Below are 25,906 nucleotides of genomic sequence, written 5' to 3'. Positions count from 1 at the left end.
TTTTTGGCTGACAGCAAACTAAAGTGTGTTGCAACAACAACAGATTGCCATTGTGAGATGTAAGGAAGCAGTCATAGTACGTAGTTAATTGGCCCTGCAGTGATGGACTAGATTAGAGTTCTCCAATTCACTAGCAGTATTTGGCACATCTCTTCAGTTATTTCATGCCTTTTTAGTTAGTAATGACTGGTTTATAGGGGTGATGAACGAGACCCAAAGCAGATATATCTTATATGAGTTTAATGGGAGGGGATTAAACAGTCTTAAAGAGTTATTGTGAAGCCTCTATGAACTACAATTGGCTGCTGACTGCTGAGTGTTATGGTATTAGTATTACCGCTGGTCACAAGGGTCATATATTAATTGACATTACTATACAATACAGAGGCCTGGATATAAAAAGTAGTGTTATAGTTGAGCTGGTCCATATCTGTAAGCAGTAACCTGTGTGTAGTACTGGTGCGGGTTCTATTCTAGGATTGTGGGGTGATGCAGTTATCTTGTAAAGAACCATATTTTCAACTATTTTCTGAAGTGTACATGCTTCTGAATGCTTTCAATCTTCGCTGGTAGTGAGTTCCAATGTTTGGTGGCTTAAAGTTAAAGTTAAAAGATTTATAAAGCGCTCGTTGACCAAGCGGTTTCTTGGCGCTGAGGACGGGAGTAAGTGGAGGGTTGCCTACTCAGCAAAAGCTTGCAAAAAAAGCCAGGTCTTCAGAGCCTTGCGGAAATCCATGTAAAGAGCTGTGGTCCTAATGCTGAGGGGTAGGGAGTTCCAAAAAGAGGGGGCCAAGAAGGAGAAACTCATGCCGCCATGTTTCTTCCTTCTACAACGGGGGATGTGCAAGAGGTGTTTAGAGGAAAACCGAAGGTCACAGGTGGGGACTTAAAGCTTGAGTTTGGCAGATACGAAAGCGGGGGCTGAACCGTCTAAAGCCTTGAAAATTAGGCAGCCGAGTTTAAAAAAGGAACGTTCAGTAAGTGGTAGCCAATGTAAAGTTTTTAGGAGCGGGTGATGTTATAGTGTTTGGGAAGTATATAAACCAACCTTGCAGCCTGGTTTTAGACAAGCTGGAGACGGCGGAGCGCGTACGCCGGAATTCCGAGGTACAGAGCATTTCCGTAATCCAGACGTGATATAACCATGGCTAGCAAGATTACTTTAAGTGCCTCGGTGGGAAAAAAACGGGAAATTTTACGTATAATACGTAAGTTAAGAAAGCATGTTGAGACCACCGCACTGACTTGGTTGTGCATGGAGAGATCGCTGCTGACTCTAATGCCAAGGCTTTTAACAGAGGCTGAAGGAGAGGGAGTGGGACCAAGAGAAAGGGGCCAGAATATGGGGGACCAGGGACTGGAGACACCACCAGTAAGTACAAGCTCAGTCTTGTCGCGATTGAGCTTAAGGTAGTTGGAATTCATCCAGTCGCTGATGAAAATCATAACTGATTGGAAATTTGAAACAGAAGAAGGAGAAGAAGAGATATTGAAAATGAGTTGGAGGTCATCAGCATAGTTAAATACTGTAACGTCCAGTTTTTGAAGGGCAAAGATAAGAGGGAAGATGTACAGATTGAAAAGGAGAGGAGAAAGCGAAGAACCTTGGGGAACACCACAGGTGATAGGACAAGCAGCGGCAGAAAAGCCGGCTAACTGGACGGCCTTTAAATGTAAATGTCATGGTACTTATAGAGCGCACTGTCACCAGACGGTCACCTTGCGGTGTCGCCTATTCGGCTTCCTGGCGCTGATACTCATACCGCTTTGGAACCCCTCCTGGCTTTCCCTGTGAAGTGTCCACTCCTTGGCACGCCCAGGGTGAAGCCAGGCATCCTTAGCGCTGTTGGGGCCGGTGTGGAGGCTAAGCAAGCTATTGCCCAGAGTTGCAGCATGGGGCCCGTGATTAGAATAGGCACCGAGGCGAGAATTAACAGGTCCGAGGAAATTGAGCCCGAGACTCCGCCGAGGCGGGAATCGAACCCTGATCCCTGGCCAGAACTCTGCATCAGGGTCTGCCGCTCTAACCATTGAGCCACACTCCTCCGCCTGCTGACAGTTCTCCAAAAATGAGGAGATCCAGGCTAAGGAGGATCCCCGGAGGCCAGCACTCTTGACACGGTTGATCATAATGGTATGATCGACCGTGCCAAAGGCGGCCGAAAGATCCAGGAGGACCAGGGCCTGAGAAGAGTTAGCGTCGGCTCTGCATCTGAGTTCATCTAGCACAGAGAGGATGACAGACTCTGTAGAGTGCGCAGGACAAAAGCCCGCTTGATGGGAATATAGAAAGTGCGTATTCTCAATAAAAGAGCTAAGACAAGCTGTGACATGCCTCTCTAAAAATTTCCCCAAAAAGGGAAGCAAGGAACTGGGACGGAAGTTACAAGGGAAGGAGGGGTCGGCCTCTACTTTCTTCAAGATGGAAATAATTTTAGCTGATTTAAAAAGGTCGAGGACCGTCCCCAATGAAAGGGAATTGTTAAGAAGTAAAAGAGGGGGATCGGGACAGACAAAGAAGGCCTCTTTTAATAGGTAGACAGGACAGCTTTCAATGGGAGAGCCAGATTTGACTTTGGTGAGTAAAGAGATGACATTTTCCCTAGATATGTGAGGGAATTGTTCAAAAAGGTGGGAATTAGGTGAGGGATCAGGGCAGAAGAAATTGGGTGAAGGAGAGGAGATATTTGCTTTAATTATGCTGATTTTATCAATAAAATACTCATTGAGAGAGTTACAGAGGACTTGTGAAGGGGAAGGTTTAAGGGTGGCTCTTGCAGATATAGAAAAGTCATGGACAATGGAAAAAATGTATTTAGGTTTGTTGGAAGAGAGGAGAATTTTTGATGTGAAGTAGTCTGATTTAGCCTGAAGAATAGATTTTTTATAATCTTGTAACAGAGTAAGGTACAGCGATCTTAAAGTTGGGCAGTACCTGAGCCTCCAATGACGTTCAGCTTGCATGAGGGCCAGTTTTTTTTATTTTAACTTGGGAGTGAACCATCTATTAGAGTCATGGAGGAGTCGAGTCTTGGGGCGTTTTAGAGGGGCCAGCTGATCGAAGGCTGAAGAGAGCCAGTTATTAATTGCGATAGCCTGGGTGTGAGGGGAAAGGTCATATATGTTAGGACATGAGGATGAGAGGGAAGAGCAGAGGAGGGATGTGTCCACTCGTCCCCAATTTTGGGCCCAGGTATTGGAGGGGAGCAGGGGTTTACTAACCTCCGCGAGGTCAAAGGAAAATGAAATAAGGGAGTGGTCGGACCAAAGACATGGGCTGATGATCGGGGTAGGAATGCTCAAGTTGATTGACCAAACCTGGTCAAGGATATGGCCATGAATATGGGTCGAGGAATGTATATGCTGGGAAAAATTCAAGTTGCAGAGAAGATCAGGGAACTCTTTGGAGTGGGGATCCTCCCGTGGGTCAGAGGGCCAGAAGTTAAAATCGCCCAGCACCAGTAAACGAGAGTTGTTTGCAACAAGCGTAGCCAGCAGTTCCCGACTACCTGTGAAAAGTGGGGCATGGACTGCGGTGGGCGGTAAAAAAGGACACAGGTTAAAGGGGCAGTGGTGGAGGTTGATTGGATAACGAGGAAATCAACCGCTGCAATGATGGGGAAGGGCATAGGCAGAAACTGGAAGTTCGAGTTAATAATTATCGCGACTCCACCTCCAGCTTTCCCAACCGGATGGTCTGAACGTAAGATATAATAAGGGTCTTGTTCTGAGAAATCAGTGCCTCCTATGGATTTCCTATAGAAAGGTGGTATGATGACCTGTAGAGCAAACCTGGAGTGCAGTGCCTGTTTTGTTTGTATTTCTTTAATTTAACTTGTAAGTATAGTGGTCCTTTTCCTTGGTAGGCTCTGTGGACAATGCAGAGTGCATTGAAGAGTCCTCTTCTGGCTATAGGTAGTCAGTAGAGTAATTGCTAAACTGGAGGCCTGCGCTCTCTTGGATGAAGGCAGAAAAGTCCCTTGAAATAAGCCTGGTCTTGTGTCTCTCTTTAACACTAATATTCTTGAAACACTGGACGTTCAGAGCAACTCAATCAAGAAGAAGCTCTAACAAAATCTTTCAAATATTGAGTTGCTGAGGAAGTTACACTAAAAGAAAAGACAAAACCCAGGTAGGGCGGGGGGGGGGGGGATCGGAGCTGACAAAGGAGCTTAAATTGAGGAGGGAACAGGCTGGTACAACAAAGCCAGAAACACTTTTTCCATTGAAAAGTGTTTTTCGGGACACAGACGTTTTAAGATAAAGGCAAAGTGGGCATCTGCCAAAGGCCCCCACCTTCCAAGGGGCTCTCTGGTAAAGGAATCTTTCGCTCACTCGTTCTTATCTTTGTCAATTTTTCTATGAGATCTTTTGTACCTCCACTTCTCTCTCTCTTTTAAGGACCCCCCATATATAAATAAATACACATTTGTGTGTGTATAAATATGCCTGCATATCTATATATTTTTAAATTGACGGAGGCTTGAATTGGCAGAAAATAGGCAATAAAACTCAAAGTTGTTTCAAACGGGGGGTCCTCAAAAATTCATAATAAGAGGACAATGTCTGGGTCCCCTTCTAGAATACATAGAGGTCCTCTCAGGATTGTTTTGTTTCCCTTTCTGACAACATCATAACCAATACTCATACATTTTGCTTTAGACAGCTCTTTATTTAAAAAAAAAACCACATACCCAGAAGCAAACATTCCCCCAAGGGTTTATTTATTTATTTATTTATAGTGTTTTATATAGCGCGTACAAGACCCGTAGGTATCAGAGCGCTTAACAGGGAAGAATAACAAAAATAGACATTATAGTAGCAATAATAATAGTAACATATATATGAGGTAGAAAGGCAAAGTAATGAATGGACGTGATTAGATATATAATTTCTTAACGTCTGTGCAATTAGTCTTGGTCTCAAACCAAGCTAGGTGAGGTAGCGTTATATAGTATTCCAGTGCATATTAAGAAGTGTGGATAAATAGATAGGTGAGGTAGAGGTTATATAGTTTTGTCAGTCAGATATAGTTATAGGATCACAAGTAAATGAGGTAGCAGTAAGTGTCTAGCCTCGGCTTGTACATGGGCACAGACAGATGTCAGGTATTGAACTTCCCACATTCCTGAAGTGGGCAATCTTCTGGTAGCATAACTGTTCGTCACAGTAGTCCGTAGGTATCTCTAAGTAGGGTATTCACTCATCAAGTGGCTCTTAAGTTCTCGTTTGAATAATAATGTATTTTGAATCTTCCTGATGCTTGGCGGGAGTGAGTTCCATATTCTGGGGGCAGCTCCAGAGAATGCTCTGTTGTAAGTTTTTTTCTTGTGGAAAAAGGCTGGTCGCAGCAGCAGCTCTTTTGCGCTTCTAGTTGTTCTGTTACCTCCTGATATCTTAAGTTTCTTGGCTAGGTATCTAGGCGTGTTGTAGTGAACCGCTTTATGTGTAATACAGGCCATCTTCATTTGAATTCTGGCTTCGTAGGGTAGCCAGTTTAGTGCTTTCAGGTGAGGAGATATATGATCAAATTTCTTCGATCCCGTGATGAGTCTTGCCGCTGCGTTGAGGCAGGCTTTTAGTGGTGCTGTGGAAGTTTTCGGTAGGCCAGCTAGTGTGGTGCAGCCATATTCGATCCTCGAGATAACTAGTGATTGGATAGCCAGTTTTAGATCGGACTCTGAGATAAAGGGTTTCAGTTTTCTTAGGTAATTTAGGTGGAAGCGGGCGCTCTTGGCCATTGAGTTAATATGGTTTTTCATATCAAGGTTTTCGTCTAAGGTGATTCCTAGTGATTTGGCTGAGTTAACTAGGGTCGGGGCGCAATTTAGCGCCGTCACCAATTTAGTCCATTCCTTAACATCCGGTTGGCTCCTTGTCGGTGAAATTAGCAGGAATTCTGTTTTCTGGGCATTTAGTTTCAGATGGTTCATTGTTAACCATTGCAGTGCTCTCTTTAGTGTCTTGTTCATTAGGTCAATGTCCTCGAGGGAGGCGATCTTTATGTATAATTGCGTGTCATCAGCATACATGTGATAGGATATCTGTGATTGTTGAAGAATCTCCGTGAGAGGTTCTACATATAAGTTAAATAGATCTGGGGATAACGTTGAGCCTTGTGGGACCCCGATTTCGTTGGGGCTTGGGGAAGAGATTGCTTGATTCACTAAGAATCGTTGAGTCCTATTTTGTAGGAAGGAGTTGAACCATTTCAACACGTTTCCGGACAATCCCATCCTGTTTTGTAGCCTAGTCAATAGCACTTCGTGGTTTACCGTGTCGAATGCTGATGACAGGTCTAGGAGGATTAGTAGGCATGTTTGATTTTGGTCTAAGGCTTGAAGTGCGTCATCGACAATATGCAGGATCGCAGTCTCAGTGCTGTGTCCTGTTCTGAATCCAGATTGGCAGTCGTCTAGTAGTGAGAATTTAGCGATATGTTGACTCAGTTGGCTCTGTACGCATTTCTCAATGAGTTTGGCCAGTAGAGGGATGTTGGTCACTGGTCGATAGTTGTTAGGGTCTGTTGCATCAGCCGTCGGCTTTTTAATGATGGGCACTACTTGCCCTGTTTTTAGGCAGTCCGGGAGGGTTCCTTGTGCAAGTGAAGCATTTATTATCTCAGTCCAGATCGGAACAAGAGTGTGGCTGATTTTTCTTACACATTTTCCCGGTAGAGGATCTTGATAGTGGTTGTTCGGTCGGAGTTCCGCCAGCGTTTTGGCGATATTTCTCTGGTCATATAATTCAAATGTATCCCATTTTGCCATATTTTTTGTTTGTAGGTCTCCTGTTGTGACCTTGGCCTCATTTTTAGGTGGAGGAAGGGTCAAGAGGTTAGTTGCTGCAATTGAGAGTTCCACCTCTAGTAATTTGGATTTTTCTGTGAAAAAGGAGGAGAATTCCTCGCAGCTTATGGGGGTTTTTGTATTCTCTTGGACCGTTTTGGCTAGTTTGTTTGACTGCTGTTTTAAAATCTCGAAGAGTTTTCGCGGTCTGTTTGTGGCTCTGTCCAATTCCGATCGGATGAATTCTTTTTTGGAGTTGATTATCTTTTTATTGTATTCATTTCTAGTTTTCCTGAGGGCTTTCAGCTCCGGGGAGGAGGGATGTTGTCTCCATTTCCTTTCAGCCATTCTCAGTTTGCGCCTGTCCTCGTTCAATGATTCATTAAACCACGGATTTTTTGGTTTCTCAGAGACTTTTTTCAGCTTTTGGGGCATGGTGTCATTGACGATATTATCGATCACGGTTGTATAGTGTTCCGTCAGCTCATTTACATTTTGCTTATTGTAAGGTGGTTTCAGATCTTTCTCACACCTTTCAACCAGTAGTTCTATATTAGCCTCTTTTGTGTCTCGGATCAGTTTCTTGAGCTTGTGTGGTTGCACGGTCCTACCCTTTTTCATTATCGGTATCGCGAATGTTATGACGTGATGGTCAGACCAGTCACATGGGTCTATGGCGAGGATTGATGCCATATCCTTTCTTGCAATAATCCAGTCTAAGGTCGCTCCTTGTGAGTGAGTGGGTTGGTTGCAAGCTTGTATAAGTTTTAGCTCATTGAGGAAGACTTTAAGCGAGTTGACCAGTTTGTCCTTTCCGTCATCCCAGTGCAGGTTAAAGTCGCCTAGGAATATGTTGTTGGCATCCGAGTTAGAGTTAGTCGTTATGATCTCCATCAATTGTTCTGTGAACTTTGCATTCTCTCCAGGTGGATGATAGAATGCATGTATGATGCAGTTTTGATTATTTGGTGTTCTTACATTGATCCCCAGGTATTCGCAGGAGTCTAAGGGGTCAGATTGGAATTGGCCGACCTCGATCTCCGAGCGGTGAATGCAAGCTATGCCACCTCCCACATTCCTTGGTCTGTCTAACCTGACGATGTTATATTGGGGTGGTATTAAGAGGTCCATGGTAGGAGATGATGATTCATTGAGCCATGTTTCTGTGAGGATGGCCAAGTCAATTTCCTTATTGATGATGAGGGCAGCTATGTCTGATGCATGTTTCGTTGCTGAACGACAGTTAAGTAGCAGACAATTCAGGGGTTTCTGAGATTTTTCGCATTTTCCATTATCATATTCGGATGCTGTTAACTGGATTTGTTGTAGATTTTGGTGAATTGCTTTCCTGTCCTTCTTTCTGGACGTTCTATTATGGTCGATAGGTATTACTTTGATATTCTCCTCCTTACTCCGGGGAGGTTGTTCATAAGATCGTAGCAAAGCCAGCGCTTCTTCTTTTGGCATAGGCTTGGTCCTGTTGGGTCTATTGGGTCTGAGTATCAGATTCTGGATGTGTGAGACCTTGGTGTGAGTATTTATCGCCATCTCCCAGATTTTCCCAATTGTCTGTGTGATTTTCATCGAGTTTTGTGCCAGGTTATCTACGATTTTCTGGAGTTCCTTGAGTTGTTTCTGCGTTCGGGATGATTTCGTGTGTGAGATAGTCCTGGCTGGGTTGGTATTAGATTTTGCTCTTCTTCGTGAATAATCTGTTCTGATTACCCCAAATCTTTTCTTCGTGTCCTTGGTTTGGTTCTGAGTTCTGATTCTATCAGGGGTTCTATGATAGGTGTCCTCAAGGATTCTGATATTATGGGATGTAAGTGGTGTTTTTGTGGATAGGGGTCTCTGGGGCTCAAGTCTCATCTTCGTAGGAGGATGGAGTGGGTCAATGACCTCTGCAGTAGATCTTTCGATAGCTTCGTGGAGTGACTCGCTTGGGGCTGGGGTACACTCTTCAAGCGTGACGGAGTTGTGCGTTAGCGGCAGCGGCTCTTTCCTTGGGGCCTGGTTCTTCTCTTTATTTCGAGGGTTAGTGGACAGCGCTGTCATTATTATCTCATTCTCTGGTATTACCTCCATGTTTTCGGTAGAATCTCCGGTGTTATCACTTTGGTTGTTCTGGCTTTCCGTTTGAATGGTGACTCTGGTATTAGGGTCATTATGTTCTAGTGTGGCATCTGGTAATGTCAAGTTTTGTTGGTTGCTTGGTCCTTCTATATATTTCTTTAAATTTTGGAAGGCTATCACAAATTTCTCAAGTTCTCTGTTGGTTGCTTGTATCAGCACTATTCCCGTTTTATAGATGGTAATGCATAGATCGGTATTACTTCTTTTAGTTAATGAGGTCGTTATTTTTGTGCCATATGGTATGTTTTTTATAGTTTTAGTGAACAGCATTTCTGTCAGGGCGTTACGCCATTTAGCTGTTTTGTCAGTGTAGAATATTAGGTTGTTCATCACTGTGCCTTTGACTATATCAAAATATGGGTCAGAGAACAGCATGTCCGGATTTTTTCTCAAAGTATTGTGTTTGAATTTTTTTTTTTAATTTCTTTTTAATGGGCCAGTTCTAGTAAGAGCTGGCGTAAATGTCTTCCAGGAATTTTACTTTCCCATACACAAAAGTACTATGACTTACCTGAATGCCAGATTTAGATTCTTAAAATGACAAGATGGAAGACGAGAAAGCAAAAGAATGGAGGATGTGTTTAGTGCGTACTGAAACAAATTATATTTCACAGTATATGGGCCAAATTATTTGTTACGCTTTTCACAGTGTTTTGTTTAAAACAATAAACATACAGTGTATTACAAATAATAAGCAAAGGGATCTTACCAATAGAAAACTCTGACAAAGGCAGCTGAAAAAAAGGATATAAAATGGGGTTATTTTCAAAGACTGAAATGACTTAATAGAATTGAATATTTTTACTATGGATTTCAATCAGTAACCAATACAGGAAAAAATGGATCTTTAGGGGTAAATTTAAAAGATTGTACCAGCATATAGCGTTATTTTTCTACCAAACATGTAAGCATAAATTGTTTTAAATAATCCCATTTGTTGGTTTGTTCGTATTTGACATACTAAAGAGGTAGTGTTCGGGAAGGAAAGTTGAAAGAATTTTCAACAAAATGTCAAGCGTTCATAGATCTCCTGTCTTGGATCTAGCATTAAGAAGGTTCCAGTGCAGGCACAGAATGAGTATCATTTGTGCATGAAAATTCAATGTCTGGCTGAGCTGAAATGCCCAGTGGAATAAAAGGCCTGCCTGGGCCTGCAAACAAGTAAAAAATGCCGAAGTAATGTAAGACGCACAATCTATGTATCCTTAAAGGAAATAGTTTTCACATCTATAATAAAAAACATGCATTATCCTCCAGCAGTGGCACACTGCACCCTTCCAAGTGCCAAGGTTTTAGATTGCTTATGTGTGACATTTTCATAGTTTCAGTGTAATTATGAGTGGCTTTCAACGAATATGAGTAACACTATCTCACAAGCAAAATCAAGAAATGAAGACGAAGGAAACATATAAAAACAGAAATGACACCCATTTGAGCAACAAGAAACTCTAAAAAGATCTTTAAACTGCTGCACAGCACCAGAAGGATAGCACTAACCTAGTGCCCTTATACAGGGGTGCTGGCTGGAAACTCTGCGTGAATGGAGAGAGCTTGCGCTGGCTATCCCGCTGCCACTTGCATAGTGCCTCGGCTTCCCTGTGCACCTCGAGATGGAATCATCACGTGACGTGCCCCGCCTCTCTGAGCCCACTGCCCTCGAGTAACACCTGTGAATGGTGTGTGACGCCAGCCTGTCTACTAATTGCAAGGCACTGTGGAATGAAAGAGGTCAGAAGCCAGATGCCTGAATGGCGGACTGGGCCCGAAAAACAATGCTTTTGTTTTGTGTTTAACAAGTCAGGGATGGGCCTAGAGGTAGCTTAATTAAAAAGTTTAAGTTACGTAAACAAATTGCTGGGCTTAGGCCGTTGATCACAACGGCAACCAAACCCCATCTCCGAGACTTGGGCCCAGACTGTAACCTTTTTATCCGTCTGAAATAAAATAAAATAAGAAAAACGTGCTTTTGGGTTAAGTGTAACTAGGTGGAACAGGGGCGGCCTTAGGCATGTGCAAGCTGTGCACCTGCACAGGGCCACCAAACCCCAGGGGACACCGCACCAATATATATCCTTAATATAATAATCCTCTGAGGATGGATACATATTTGCGTGGTGGCCCTTGGCAGGGATATGGCGGCCTCTGGCTCTGTTCCACTTCCAAACACCTTCCTGGGCTGGGGGGGGCTCTCTCCCGCCCGGACCCCCTGTTCCAGGGCCCCCTACCTACGCCCGCTGCCCAGGGCCACCATGAGCCTAGAGCGAAGGGTGGCCGAAAGCGGTTAATGCACTTGTTGCAGAGATCAGACCAGTGCAGCACAGGCGGCAGCTCAAACCTTCTTTCAAGTGGGCAGAGAGCCAGTCAGCTCTCCTCTTGATTCTCGAGAGTGTTTTACTCTGGCAGGCAGCAGTGGCACTAAATATTAGATGTGAACACACATCGCATTACTTTTTCCATGCTAGGAGGCCATCTGCTACAGCCAGTGACAAGAGGAAACATAGCCCCATTCAATGACTTTTAATTTAGCAGCTATCCATGCAGGAAGAGATGAGCAAATACACACGGGTCTCAGAAAGACCAGGTGGAGCTGACAGTCGGCGCACAATCTGTGTTCCTGACACAGGAAAAGAACAATGTATTGCATTGCCAGGTAACCATAACAATGAGTCCTCCAGGCCCAGCGTCGGCAGCATAAATTCCTTCCGCCGCAGTGCAGACATTAAGTGCTGTGTACGAGGAGTGCTGCATGAGCCCCAGAGTGTGTCTGGAATCTATGAATGCATGCCTAATGCATTTTAATGTGGTGATGTGGGCACCCGCATTAAAATGCGTTAATCTAACGCCTGATGTGTGGTACTTGACAGGGCTGCAAACATCCCCAGACTGCACAGTTTGCAGCCTTTGACAACCTGTCCAGTACAATCTGAGTTTACTCAGATTGCAGCTTTCAAACTGGAAGCCAAAAGATTCCTAATGGACACATTCCTACCTTAATCTGGGCTAGGTCCATTGGCTTGAAATCATTGATCCTACAATCACTGGTCCATCATGTGACTCTGCTCTTCTTTACAGCATTGTGTGCCCCCTCATAGCCCGCTATATACCTGAATATTGTATTACTCTCCTTTGTGTCATTTGTATGTGAATCATGCGATTATTCATGTTTTGTATTCTTACTTGATGTTGATATTGGGTTTTAACCTTCCTTCCACCCTTTTGTAAAGCAGTCTGATATCCTTCGGGATCTTGTTCACACTATATAAAACTTTATGAATAAAAAATAATAATAATAAATAAAATAAAATAAATACTCCATCTTGCATTCCCTCTGAATATTTGCTTTTCCACATGTTGTGTTGCTATCGTTTTTTTCATCCCTCATGAGACTCTTGTATAGAGAAAAGTCAGGGCCAGATTCACCGAACTACACACACCAGAATCCGTTTATTAGGGGGGGGGCCTCACACCTCACACCCCCTCCTGGAGCTACGCCACTGGTCATGATCTCCATCCATGTTCTGAGCCCAGTTCTCCTGCACCTAGGCCAGTTCGCAGTCGTGGCCAGATGTAATCTTTGATCAAGCCACGTGTCCAGTCTCCCTGTACCTGTATTTTATGTATTTCTTTCTCCCTCGCCAAAACCTAATAAGTGTGTTGTGGCACCACATGGGTAATATTTTTTTTAAAAATATTGGTTTGGAATTAAGAACCCATGTTCACAAATTAATTAAGAGACTCACAAGACCAACGTTTTGAATGTGACTTTTTTTAGAGGCAAAAAATGTATATCAAGTTTAACCTCACTGCAATGTGTTCTGTAGCTCATCTTTTAATCATGCGGTCCAGGCATTTTTTTAGGCCTCGCCTGCGAGAGCATGAGCTAGGGCATGGGCTGTCACTTGCAAGACTTTTATGTCGAATAATGGGTTGGAGTCCACCCATTGCATGCCATTCTTTGGCATCATTGTCATTCTTCTTTGCTGCCTTCTAATTGGGCAGTACTTGCCAGGTATCACTTTCTTTTCTTTCTGTGGTGCAAGGACCAAGCACAGATTGATTCACCCACCGCACTCCTCTCTACCTGGGACCTACTTAATGGGGCCCGCTACACAACCCGCCTGAGCAGGTGCCTAGGCCCCAGCTTCCACTTAACTTTGACTTGTCCTCCAACCAGTCCAATGCCCATTTGGACCTAGTCGTCTTGACCTACGCTCCAGTTCTCTGAGCTTTCTGTGCACGCCTTTCTGTACCTGCGCTCTGTGCCCCATGTACACATTCCTTGCTGCCTAATCCTGTTGCCTTTTGTGCCCATATTTTGTACTCTTTTCTTTTTACCTCATTTTGCTTTGTGTCTGTTTTACTCCTTTTTGCTTTTGTGCCTCTTTTGTGTTTGTCTTTGTACTCGTTTTTGCCTCTGTGTAGGCTTTGTCTTTGTCTTTTGTACTCATGTTTGCCTCTGTCTTTTGTGCTCGATTTGCTCTGCCCAGTCTTTGTGCTCCCCCTCCTCGCTCCTCCCGCGATCTTCCCGCCTCCTTCCTCCCCCTCTCCTTACTTGCTTCTCCACGTGCCTACTCCTGCATGCCTCTCCTGCTGCTTTCCTGCCCCTCCCTAACCCCGCACTCCTTTCCTTCTAGGACCTACTTAATGGAGGCCACTGCATGACCCCATTGAGTAGGTAGCTAGGCCTCAGCTCCCAGTTACCTTGGACTGGTCCTCCGACCAGTCTACGGGCTTCCAGACTCGGCCGTCTTGCCTGAGGCTCTGCCTCTTTGCACTTTCTGTGTGTGCCTGTCTATCCTTGTGCCCTGTTCCCAGTGACCTGCCCAATCCTTTTGCCTTTTGTGCCCGTCTTTTGTACTCGATTTGCCTCAATAACCTTTTTGCCTTTTCTCTTTTGTACTATTTTTGTCTCTGTGCCCATTTTGCCTTAGTTTTTTATACCTTCTTTTACCTCTGCGCCCGTTTCACTGTTGTCTTTTCCACTCATTTATGCCTCCGTCTTTTGTGCTTGTTTTTGCACGTTTTGCTCTGCCCAGTCATTGTGATCCCCTCTCCTCCTGCCTCCCGTGCTCTTTCTGCCTACTTCCTTCCCCTCTGCTTACCTCCTTCTCTGTGTGCATTCACCTGCGTGCCTCTTCTGCTGCCTTCTCCCGCTACTTTCTATCCCCTACCTAGTCCTGCACCCTGCAGTCCTCCTCTCCTAGGACCTAGTAAATGGCGCCTCGGAGAGACTGACGGTTGCATCTCTGAGAGCAGCACTAAGAAAAAAAATGTGGGAACACAAAACCGCCATCACAGAAAGAGAATGGCTAAAAGTCTTTGCCCTGATAAAACGAAAGAACACAGTCCACCTGTGGAGACATATAAATTAACTGAGCAACAGAGGAATACCAAGAGAGAATGGAGTAGCAGAAAATGACTGGCTGACGTATGTCAACCAGCTTTATACAAGTACCGCTGCCCACAAAGACAGTCCAGAAGTGGCCAGTGGCATAGAGGGCCCAGACCGGCAAACAAACATCACTCCAGGCGACACGAAAGCCAGCCAAGACAACTGGCCTGAGGATAATAGAGCGCCGGTAGAATCACACGATGAAATACCAGCCAAGCTAAATACCCATATGGTCAGTAAGATCATTAAGAACATGAAGAACGATGGGGCCCCTGGACCAAATGGAATTCCAGCACTGGTCTTTAAAAAGGCCCCCGACTTCTGGGCAGGTTTGCTAACTCCTTTATTCATCCATACATTCCAATCATCAACAACCCCCGATTCCTGGAGGGGCTCCATTTTGGTCCCTATACATAAAAAAGGAGACAGCCTAAAACCTTCGAACTATAGGCTTATTGCCCTGCTTGACCTTGAAGCCAAGGCCTACGCTTGCCTTCTACTAAAGGACTGGAGGGGTGAGCAGAAGAGAACAGCATTATACCATCTTATCAAACGGGCTTCAGGTCAAAGGCATCGACCATGGATAACATACTTGCACTGGCCTATTTATCCACCCAGGCCACCATGAAGAACCATCCCCCACTTTTCTGCTGCTTCGTGGATTACAGCACAGCCTTCGATAAAGTGGTGCTAAGAAGATTATGGTGGAAGCTAGAAAACTGGGGCATTCCACCGAACCTATTGAAGGCAATAAGATCGCTTTATGAAGACACCTGGGTAAGAGTCAAAACCAGCGTCAGCACTGTGTCCTCGAAACTCAACACGGAGAACGGGCTGAAACAAGGTTGCATGTTGGCTCCCATTCTTTTCAATCTTTACACAGCGAACTTGGGGAATGCGCTAAAAGGAGCCAGCTTGGTAACTCCAAGACTAGGAAATATGAAGTTGCTGGTGCTCCAATACGCTGACGACACTGCCATAATGCATTACACAAATGTGGGTCTCCAAAGACTCCTGACTGCTTTAAATCAATTTAATAACATCAATAATCTGACAGTAAACCAAGGAAAGACCAAGGTTGTCATCTTTGGGTCCTACCATCAGAAAAAGAAAGCACAATGGCATTTGGGCAATCTGAAAATCAAGATGGCGGTGTCATACAATTACCTAGGAGTCTGGCCGACGGATCGGGCTAAGGCGACTGCCCATTTGAAACATCAAAGCACTAAGGCCAACAGGGTCATATACTCACTCAAACAACTAAACAATCAGCTGATTAATCCAACCGCCGGCCCAATATTGAAAGCTATGAAAGTGAAACTGCTACCTGCAATCAGCTATGGCCACCAGGCTTTCCCCGGGTCACTGCAGGCCTACTTAAATACAGCCCAATCTAAAGCTTATAAAACTGTTTCAAATCCCAAGGGCAGCAAGGCAAGCAAGGCTTAAGATTGGAGCTGGTAATGGCAAGGCCGGACCTGATGTGCCAGGGTGACATCATGAAACTCTACCTCAGGATTTTAAGGGCTCCGGACTACTCCCTAAAACTCCAACTAAAAATAATCTTTGAAGAGCCTTGTATGCCCTGGCATTCTGCACTCGATAAAGCAATTGAGAAATTGAATATAGTGAGAGAAAGCATATCGAGGCCGGAAATCCCCCTGAACACATGGAAAAAAGTGATAAATGAACAAGTGTGTGAAATCTCATTTGATTTGGACTGCAAATCCCTTCGTTCAAGTCCTCTCTTAGTCTCCTTGAATAGTTCTTAAACAGTTGGAAAAGCCTAGGCTTATTTAAGTGACGCCATTACACCATCAGTTCAAAGTAAAATCTTGTCCATGCGACTAATCACCCTAGGAATTATGTATTTTAATCCTGAGTGGGCTCGCAGAGGGGAAGCCACTAAATGCAGACTCTGCCCATACAAGAGGGAATCGTGGCTCCACCTGCTATGTTGTTGCCCCAGTCTTATCAAGGAAAGAAGGCGATTACTGCGCCCGATTTGCTCCACTAATGGAACAAAATCCTGCAGCGAAGCATCAGCCATGCGTTTTTCCACAAACAGCACGATGATTCTAGCCAGACTGGGGAAATTTCTCCATCATATTAGGACTGACTTAAAACTGGCAAATAAATGCAATAAAACTCTGGAGAAGATCACTGCAAATCCAGCGCAAGGATGCTGAGGTGGCCTAGTCCGTGCATCGAGGCTTGTCTGCACTTCCAGCATCCCAGTCAGGAAAACTTCCCTCATGGTGAATGGTCTAGAGGCCAAGGGGAAGGAATTATTACCCGACAATGCCACCCATAGAACAACATGGGAGCCTGGGCCACCTTTAAAGCCACACCTCCATAAACACTAACTCTGGGGAAGACCGACTTTGGTGGAACTTGGGGAGGAGAGTCAAACTTTTTCTTTCTTCTTTTTATCAAAACGTATTTTAAACCCCTGACCAAAAATAATAGTTTTTAATTATTGTTCTAGCTGTAATATGATGAGCACTTTTTACTGTAATGATTTTAATTAATTGTACAGTTAATAAAAATAAAAAAACTAATGGTGGCCAAAGGCAAGCCTGCCTACGCCTGTCTGCGCCTAGCCGGCGCCCAGCGCCACAGCCCATGGTCATTCTGACTTCCCCTGCTACAGCCCTGCCGACCTGCTAGCGCTCATCACTGAACGCAGCCACCACCACATCTGCCCCCGCACCGTATGGTAGGTGTTTTCTCTTGTGCTCACTTCTTCTGCAACATCCCCCTGCACCACCCTCCGCACACTTCACCCCATAATGCCTCCATGCTTCTCAACACCAGATCCCTCTGCAAGTACGCCACTGAGATCTTGGATCTCATTGACAGCCACTTCCTGGACATCCTCCTCCTCACTGAGACCTGCCTCAACCCATCTTCAACCCCTGCAATCGCTATAGCCACCCCCCTGGATACAAGAACATCCACCATGACAGGCCCAACAAGCCAGGAGAAGGCCATGCAATCATCCACAAGAGAACACCATCACCTGCACCACCTCTCAGGATAAACCTACTGTGCTCATGGAACACCTGCAATTCAAACTACAGATCAGCCACTCCACGACCATCACAGGCACTCTCGCCTAACAACCACTCTGTATGTCCTTCAGTAGGCTCCTTACTGACTTAATCGCCATCAGATCCAATGATTTCCTCCTCACCATTCATCTCGACTACCTCATGGACCGAAACACCACTGACCTCCTAGAAAGCCTCAACAATATCTGCCTCACACAGCTTGTACCGGGCGCGACTCACGTCACCGAACACACACTCGACCCTATCTTCACGTCCAGCAATAAGATCACCTTCAGCCACACCTCCCTGCTCACATGGACAGACCACTCCATCATGCCTCCCCCCAACGTACACAAACCAACCAGCAGACTGAGTGCAACTGGAGCAACTTAAAAGAATAGGACTTGACCCACCCCCTCAGATCCAACCATACAACCCTCACTGGCAACCTACAGAGAGACCTACCCACATTCGACAAATGGATCTCAGACTGGGCCAATAACCCCCCTTGAAAAGAATCAAACACACTAGAACTCGCGCAGAAGCATGCTGTAACACCGAGGACCTGAGTATCCAAAAGCCACTGTAAGCAGCTGAAAAGAAGATGGAGGACTAGCCGAGACATCATCTTTAAAGACACCTACAAATCCACCTTCAGAAGGTACCAAGCACAGACCAAAGAAGCCAGGAAATTGGCCCTCGTAAGCAAACTTGAATCTTGCTCCAACACAGACAAATAGCTGTTCAACATCGTCAAGGAGGTCAAGAACACGACGGCCACGACCATCACCATCAACCCTCACAGATCCTCTGTGACTACCTTTCCGATTTTTTCCACAACAAAAACCTCAAGATCTACTCCAACTTCGCACCCCAACCCACAATTGAGGTCATCACTACGCAACCTCCCCCGCCACCTGGAGCACCCACCTCTTAACAAGCTGGAGCCCACTCACCACAGATGACAACACTAAAATCATGCAGACGATCCACTCAGGATCACCCTCATACCCCTGCCCTCACCACATGTATAACCTGGGAAGCACAGTGCACCAATATCATCACCATCATCAACTCCTCCATCCTCAGTGTGAACTTCCTGGACACATGGAAACATACGGAGATCACTGCTCTGCTGAAGAAACCCTTGGTCTATCCTGAAGATTACGGGCCCATCTCACTCCTACCTTTCCCAGTCAAAGTCCTGGAGAACGAGATCAACAAGCAGCTCTCCACTCATCTTGAAGAGCACCACCTCCTGGACTCCACCCAACTAGAATTACGCCGCAAACACAGCATGAAGACAGCCCTTCTATCAGTAACAGATGGCATACGCCTAATAATGGACAGAGAAGAGACCGCTGCACTTATCCTGCTTGACCTCTCGACAGCATTCAACACCTCGACATCTTCGTCGGCAAACATGAGGAATCACAAGTCCAAGGATCTCCTTTTTCCTCTCCAATAGGACACAAGGGGTCAGACTCTTTACTTTTCCCTCTGACCCCACAAAGAGCTCCTCCCTCAGCCCGACACTGTTCAACGTTTACATGGCACCTTTCAATTGCAGCATAAGAACCCATGGCATCAACATTGTCTCCTGTGCCGATGACACTCAGCTCATCTACTCCCTTGCGACAAGAACAACACCATCAGGAACAATGTCAGCGCCTGCATATCCAACGTATCAAACTGGATGCAAGAGAACTGCCTCAAACTCAACACAGATATATCAGAGGTCCTGATCTTTGGAAACAAGAACTCCCCCTAGGACTCCTGGTAGCTACCCAAATTGGGTCCTTAGTCCAAGCCCACAGACCATGCCAGAAACCTCGGTATCATCCTTGATGACGAGCTCTCCATGAATAAACAAGTCAACACTGTGATATCATCCTGCTGCCACATCCTCAGAATGCTATGGGAAATCTTTAAATGGCTCCAACGAACACCAGACGCATGGTCACTCAAGACCTCTTCACCAGCAGACTCGACTACGGCAATGCACTATATGTCTGCATCTCCAGCCTGCTCACTTAAAGACTCCACACCATCCAGAACACCGCTGCCAGACTCATCCTAGACATCCCCGGAAGGGCAAACATCATGCACTACCCCACGGAACTGCACTGGCTACAATCCATAAATGCTGCAAATTCAAGTTGTTCCCGCATGTCTACAAAGCTCGCAACAGTACAGGACCAGCTGACCTCAATGACTGACTCCAACTCTACCAACCTTCCAGACACCTATGCTCAACTTTTCTCTGCTTCACACGAATCCCTGCATCCGCAGAAGCAAGCTAGGAGGTCGCAATTTCTTTATCGTGGTCAAAAGCTGAAACAAATTCCTCTACATACCCAGACACACCTCCACTGCTCAACTTTCGCAGAGAAGTGAAAGACCTGAATATCTACTAAGAGCACCTCCAGACCTCGCTCCTGCTATGGCGCCTGGATACCCACACTGGTGGTGAGCAGCAACCTAGAAATCCCCACAACATAACGTAACACAACAATTAGTGTTCGTCCACTCCTCACACTGAGATTAAGCTGTATGTAGTGGTTGTTTACCTCCATTGTTCTTGAGGCTGGGTTGCTGTGCTCTGTTTTAAGCTGACATTGGTGAGGCCATTTGTACTCTATTCCTTCTGACTTTTCACAGCACGGACCAGGATTCGAATATTAGTACATTCAAAATAGAAAAAACAATATATTACCTTCTTAGCTCATTCATTATGATGTTAACAGTACCATTCATGAACATCTTTTCTGTGTATTCAGTAAGCAAGATGTATGTGCAAGGCATACAGTTTGTGAGCAGCTCAGAAACACCGCCTACCCGAGGTCCTGGCTGTTGAGAAGGCTGATTTTTGTAAGTCCTGCTAAATCGGTGGCTGGCTGCTGCACCAGAAACAGTGAAAGGCGGGAGTCTCATGTACACAGTCACACAGCTATAGTACAGTTGCTTTCTCCTGCTGGACAGTGAGCCCTGATGCCGTGGTGGCTTCATCAGCTTTTCTCTAGAGTGAAATTTTTGGCACGAGCCTTGGTGCCAGTAGCAGTGGTATGTCCGTTGTTATTGATACGACAGTGGGGGCAGCTGGCCAGTCTTGTGAGATGCACGAAGCGCGGATAATAGAATAAGTTCCTATTTCCTCTCCCCCACCCGCCCATACCTGTTTCTTCTCCCCCCACCTGTCCCGTACCTGTTTCAGTGACCCCCACCTGCCCATCACTGTTTCTTCTCTTCCTCCTACCCACTCCCGTCCTTTTCTTCTCCCCTCCCCAACAGACAAAAGGGAAAAAAGCACCATGACAAGGGAAGCACTGTCCACTTCATATTGCTTTTTTTACCATCCTGCTCTCCACCCTACTTGCCCACCTCTTCACCACCCCATGCAACTGACCTAGCCAACAGCTCACCCCATAAACCTATTGGCTTTGCCAATGCTTGTTTTCTAAAGGGGGCCTCATGGACCACAGAATGTAAGTTGGAGAAAATATTTCAGCCAGTAAAATCTCAGGTTCAAATTAAAATTAAAACTCAGCTGCCAATACAGTGATTAAAACATGGTGTTATGAATATTTAAAAAACTGCTGGAAGACTTCACACTAAATCAAAGCCCGCACACCACAGCCAGTACCTTCCCTGAGTGGTAAGTTTGATACAAATATGTCCAGCATTTTTTTAGTGAATGTTTGACAAAACATTCTTCAGAGAATGTCAAATGAAAAACACATCTTGGTAACCCTTGTGATCTCTCCCCCAAAATGCCCATGAGACAGAATTTGCTGGATGTGGCCAAATGCCAAGACATATGTATATTTGCATGTGTGTTTTGGGATTGCTAAAGCATATACCTAACAAAGGAGTAGGGTACAAATGGAGAGCATCATATGGGATAAACGGGGTGGACCGAGGAGGCAAGGGGAGGAGGTTGAGTGTGTGAAACAGATGAAAAGTCAACCTATCCGAGACAGCATTACTTAAATAGGTGAGTTTTGTTTTTGCTTCTTCCGCAAATGTTGGAGGGTTGGTGCCATTCTTATGTGAGAAGGGATAATGGTACAGATCGTAGAGGCATAAGCTAAGGCTTGTTTTTTTGTTTTCTCCTTTCTGCAGTGTTTAGTCTCTAGTCTGCCAAAGTCAGAGCTCTTTGTCTAGCACTGATATCCACTTCTTGTTAATCTCTACCTTGGTAATTAGGTCTTTGTGTAGAAGTCCTTGTAAGTGGAGTAGCTGATCTTGGAAATATTCAAGGCTTGCAGGGGGAGTCCAGTGTAGATTCTTTACAGCGGGTTCTTCAAACTGGGGGGCGGGTCCCCCTAGAGGGGCCTCAAGTGATTCGAGGGGGGGCAGCAGGATCTGTCCAAAAGAAGCATCATGCTGATAGCAGTGCTTTGTTTTAAGCAGGAAGAAAATGAGCAGCAGAAAGCCGCCCTGTAATGGGCCATCACTAACATCTTTTGTCATTTATATCCTAGCTAGAAGTATGTGTCAAAAGGGACAGGACTCCAAATATTCTTTAAAATTCCCACCCCATTTCCAATAATCACACTAAAGTCTTCTCCTATGAAAAAAAGGAATTACTTTTTTAAGGAGAGAGTGTTGGAACCAGTTTGTTTTCGTCTTCTTGGCAATGTGTTCTTTGAATGAGAGGTTTGATTTGTGGTGAATCTGTGGGTTTTGGCCTCCTCTGTCAGTAGGGTTGTGAAGCCTGTTAGATTAAAGTGGACAGCTATGATTGAATTAGAATGTTTGGAGATGTTATCATTTGAGATAGAGTTTGGTGTTGTCAGCATACAGGTGGATCTTTATGTTGCAACCTGCAAGGATTGTTCCCACCGTTTCCATTTAAGGGTTAAAAATGATGGCTGACAGGATGGAGGCCTGGGGGATTCCAGAGATGATCGAGAGAGTCAATGATCTGGTATTTACTATGTAAATGATTTGCTTTTGGGTGGTGGAGTAAGATGTTGCCAGTGAAATTCATGCGAGTTTCAGGATGTGGTTGTTCGACTCTGTTGAAAGCTGCAGAGAGGGTGACTGGGACCCGAAAGTTAAGGTTGTCTTTGTAGTGGAGGAAGAGGGTGTTGTCGACTACTTGGAAGGTGGCTGTTTCAATACTGTAAAGCCCCGACTTACAGTCCTGAAGTAGGTCATTCTTGCTGATGTGCTCTTGAAACTGTGTGTCCACTGCCTCCTCAATGATTTATTCCAGGAGGTGTTTAAAGGACAGAAGTTGGCATGGTAAGTTTTTGTAGGAGGGGTGAGGATCAGTCCGCTCTTGTGACTGTCTGGGAAGATGCTTTGGGTTAGCAAGATAATGACAGTGTGGAGAAAAGGTATGAAAGTTTCTCAATGCGGAGACTTGATGGTGGAGGGGGTAGGAAAGTCATCTTTGGTGTATTTCAGTGTTTTTTTTTGTTTAAAACATTAATGCTGTCACCGAATTATGACATTACTTTAACTTTTGTTTTTCAGAGAATTACTAAGGTTTTTTGTTTGTGTTTTAAACAGATCTTTTTATTACACCTAACTAAAACATTTTTAAACCTTTTTTGTTCAGTGAGTTGCTAGGATTTTTTTAACGTAAAGTAATATTCTAATACCACACGTCAAGCCAACCCCGCCTCTTGACCACAGGACCATCTATTTTAAAAGGGGGAGGGATCCATATACGCCCCTCCCAGAGCTTCATTAGGCCCTGTGGACCCCATCACCCAGGGACTTACTTTGTTTTTTTTCTTAAAAGGAGAGGCGGGCCATGTACCCCCTCTCACCCCAAGCCTTGTTAGGCCCTGGGCATTCCATCCCCAGGGCCTTATTTATAAAGAAACAGGAGGGGACACCTTCTTAGGTCCTGCTGACCCCGTCCCCCAGGGCTGTTTTTTTTTTATTACAGTGGAGTGGGCCGCTTGGTTTCCTCCCCGAACCTTCTTAGCCCTTGGGGACCCTTTTCCCCCAGGGCCACTACACAAATTAAATGAGAGGGTGATAGAGAGCATCAGTGCGGGCAGGAAAACAAATCAAAAGTCTACTCCCAGCTTGCTGGTGCATTTTCAAAGCTCCCGCTGGCGGTGAGCAGACTTTGTATTTGGTCCCGCGTGGTCGGAGATTTAAATACACAGGTTTCCCTGCCTGTGCCGCTGACAGCAGGGAAACCGCTATGTCCCGTGGATGGGCTTTCCAGGACATAGCTTGTGAGCTGGCACTGGGCCTTTAATGGCTAGGGGAGCTTGCCTAGTGCCCCCCCCCCCCCCCTGTACACTATTTTCGGCCCTGGGGTGGGCTCTCAGGGACGTGTCGTAGCTCCCCTTTGTTGTTGACATCATACCCAGGAGATGGGATCCCCAGGACCTCTAGAGAGTTGCTGAGGGGGGCCCCTTACCCGTCTATGCAAATGTCGGCCCCGGGATGGGCTCCCAGGGGCCTTTAATGGCTTGGGAGGGGATGCTATGTGGCTCTCCCCCCTTTTTGAATACAGTCCCAGGGGTGGGCGCCCTGGGGCTTCTAATTAAATAATACGGTACAGCAGCCATTTTTCTTTTAACCTGCAGGAGTCCTGTGGGATCCCAGTAATTTTTACAGATCTTTTTTCTATGAGTTCCACATGGTGTTGGAGGGTCAAAGCATCCCTACCCTGCCCCCTTAATATTATTTTTTATTTTTTACTTCCTGATAAGGGACTATGTCTCAGAGTCCTGTAATGGCCATCAGCAAATTTTCCTTATTGTGCTGGCATACAATCGGAGAGCTCCCGCCTGCGCGAGTCTGACTCCCACAGAAGCGAGATGGTACAAGGGAAATAGAGCTCCCTGTGCAAATTAGAATGCTCTATTTTTAAATTAGGGCTCCTGTGAGTCTCTTGAGCCTTTCGTCGATCCAACTGTTCAGATATAAAATTCTTTTTTAACCCTAATTTCTCAATATCTACTGAATGGATGTATGCCAAATCACAACAAGCACTGGCGTTGCCAATAGGTCTCGCAGTAGGAAAGTTTGAGCTATTGGTTTTCTAAATGACATTTTATTTTTTTGTTTTGTGATTTACAATGCCCCTACTTTTAACTTTTCGTATTAGGAAAGTTTGAGCGATTCGTATTGTATTGTATTGTATTGTAAATGACACTGTAAATGACACTTTTTTAATTTATGTGTTTGTTTTGAAAATAGCAAAATTAATAGCTTTGTCAGTTACAATGTAAATAGTTTTAACTTTCGCAAATGTGACACCTTTAGCATTTGTAATGCAATATGTGTTGTATTTACGTGACTTAGATGTATTGATATTACTAATAACAATGGCTTTTAATTTTGTAAATAATTAATACTTAAATAAAAGTTATTGTAATTTATAATGGCAATAGCTTAAACGTTAGTAAATACATTTTGTGAAGATTATGTTCAGTGTATTTTATTGTGACGAAAATACAAGAACATTGCATTTGCACCTACACACACATATGTGTTGTAGCACTGAGTGGTGTGAGGGTGTGAGGGTGATGGGGTGTGAGGGTGAGGGTGAGTGGGTGTGTGAGTGTGAGTGAGGGTGTGTGAGGGTGAGAGTGTGTGAGGGTGAGGATGTGAGGCTGAGTGAGGCTGCATGTGATAGGTCTAGCGTCAGTGGAGCACGCCAGGCGCAGCTCGAAAAGAAAAGTTATTACAACATGTCAGTCGCTTAATGTGGGAAAATGCGAAAAATATGGAAATAATGAGTGCCTGAGCGTATCACAATTTAAAATACTGTTCATTTGCATCCAGCATGCGGTGCGAAGCTCTCACGAAGACTGTACAATTTGCTAATAACATGAAATGCTCACAGTCTGTCACAATTGGACAACTACTTATCCGAGCAGAAGTCAGAGACTGCAGACGTCAGACGAACAAACCACCTAGACATCGTTGCCACTTTAAACAAGTAACAAACGGGCCAGTGTCCTCAATGGAGAGTTGGAACTAGAGGACAAGGATGAGGCAGATACCAGACGGCAAGGCTGTGATTGCGTGGAGAGAGAGGGGAGGTGCTGGTGTGGGAGGGGGGAGGAGTGCTGCTAGGGCAAGGCTGTGATTGTGTGGAGAGATCCTTTCATTGCAGACACAGGCATACATCAGACATCCACTGAAGCTCATGCCCTCGGGAACTGAGACAAGCGCGTTCCAAGGGTTCATGAAACAGAAGAGACATCATTTCATTCCCGTCGCGCGATTAATAAGTGCACTACGGCCTCCCTATGACAGTTCAACCATACCATATGAATTATGAGCCATAAATATTTCCGGTGACGGAAATGTAATGTCCCCTTCTGCTCCCCGTCGCATTTCACATCGAAGGATGAAATTACAGCTGTTTTCTGTGAGCTGCGGCAAAATGAGGAATATTCACCCCTCGGAATTACCCGCCAGCGCGTGCGGTGTCAGCCAGGGCTTTGAGTATCCCTGACACGAGGCGAGGAGCTAGACAAAGGGGAAATGGGCATGTAATGATAGGTCTAGCGTCAGTGGAGCACGCCAGGCGCAGCTCGAAAAGAAAAGTTATT

General features: G+C 45.1%; 1 protein-coding gene across 1 annotated transcript in view; it reads right to left on the bottom strand.

Annotated features, from left to right (window-relative positions):
• Positions 1 to 25,906, bottom strand: part of C12H16orf46 (chromosome 12 C16orf46 homolog) — a 105,816-nt gene that overhangs the window by 63,054 nt on the left and 16,856 nt on the right. Inside the window, exon 2 of the mRNA XM_086946441.1 lies at positions 9,631 to 9,655. The gene's annotated coding sequence lies outside the window, so the exon portion shown is untranslated. The remainder of the gene's footprint in view (positions 1 to 9,630; positions 9,656 to 25,906) is intronic.

This window comes from Lissotriton vulgaris, chromosome 12 (assembly GCF_964263255.1).
Source record: "Lissotriton vulgaris chromosome 12, aLisVul1.2, whole genome shotgun sequence".
Lineage (NCBI taxonomy): Eukaryota > Metazoa > Chordata > Amphibia > Caudata > Salamandridae > Lissotriton > Lissotriton vulgaris.
Note: the sequence above shows the minus strand (reverse complement) of the source record. Positions and strands in the feature narration are given on the sequence as shown.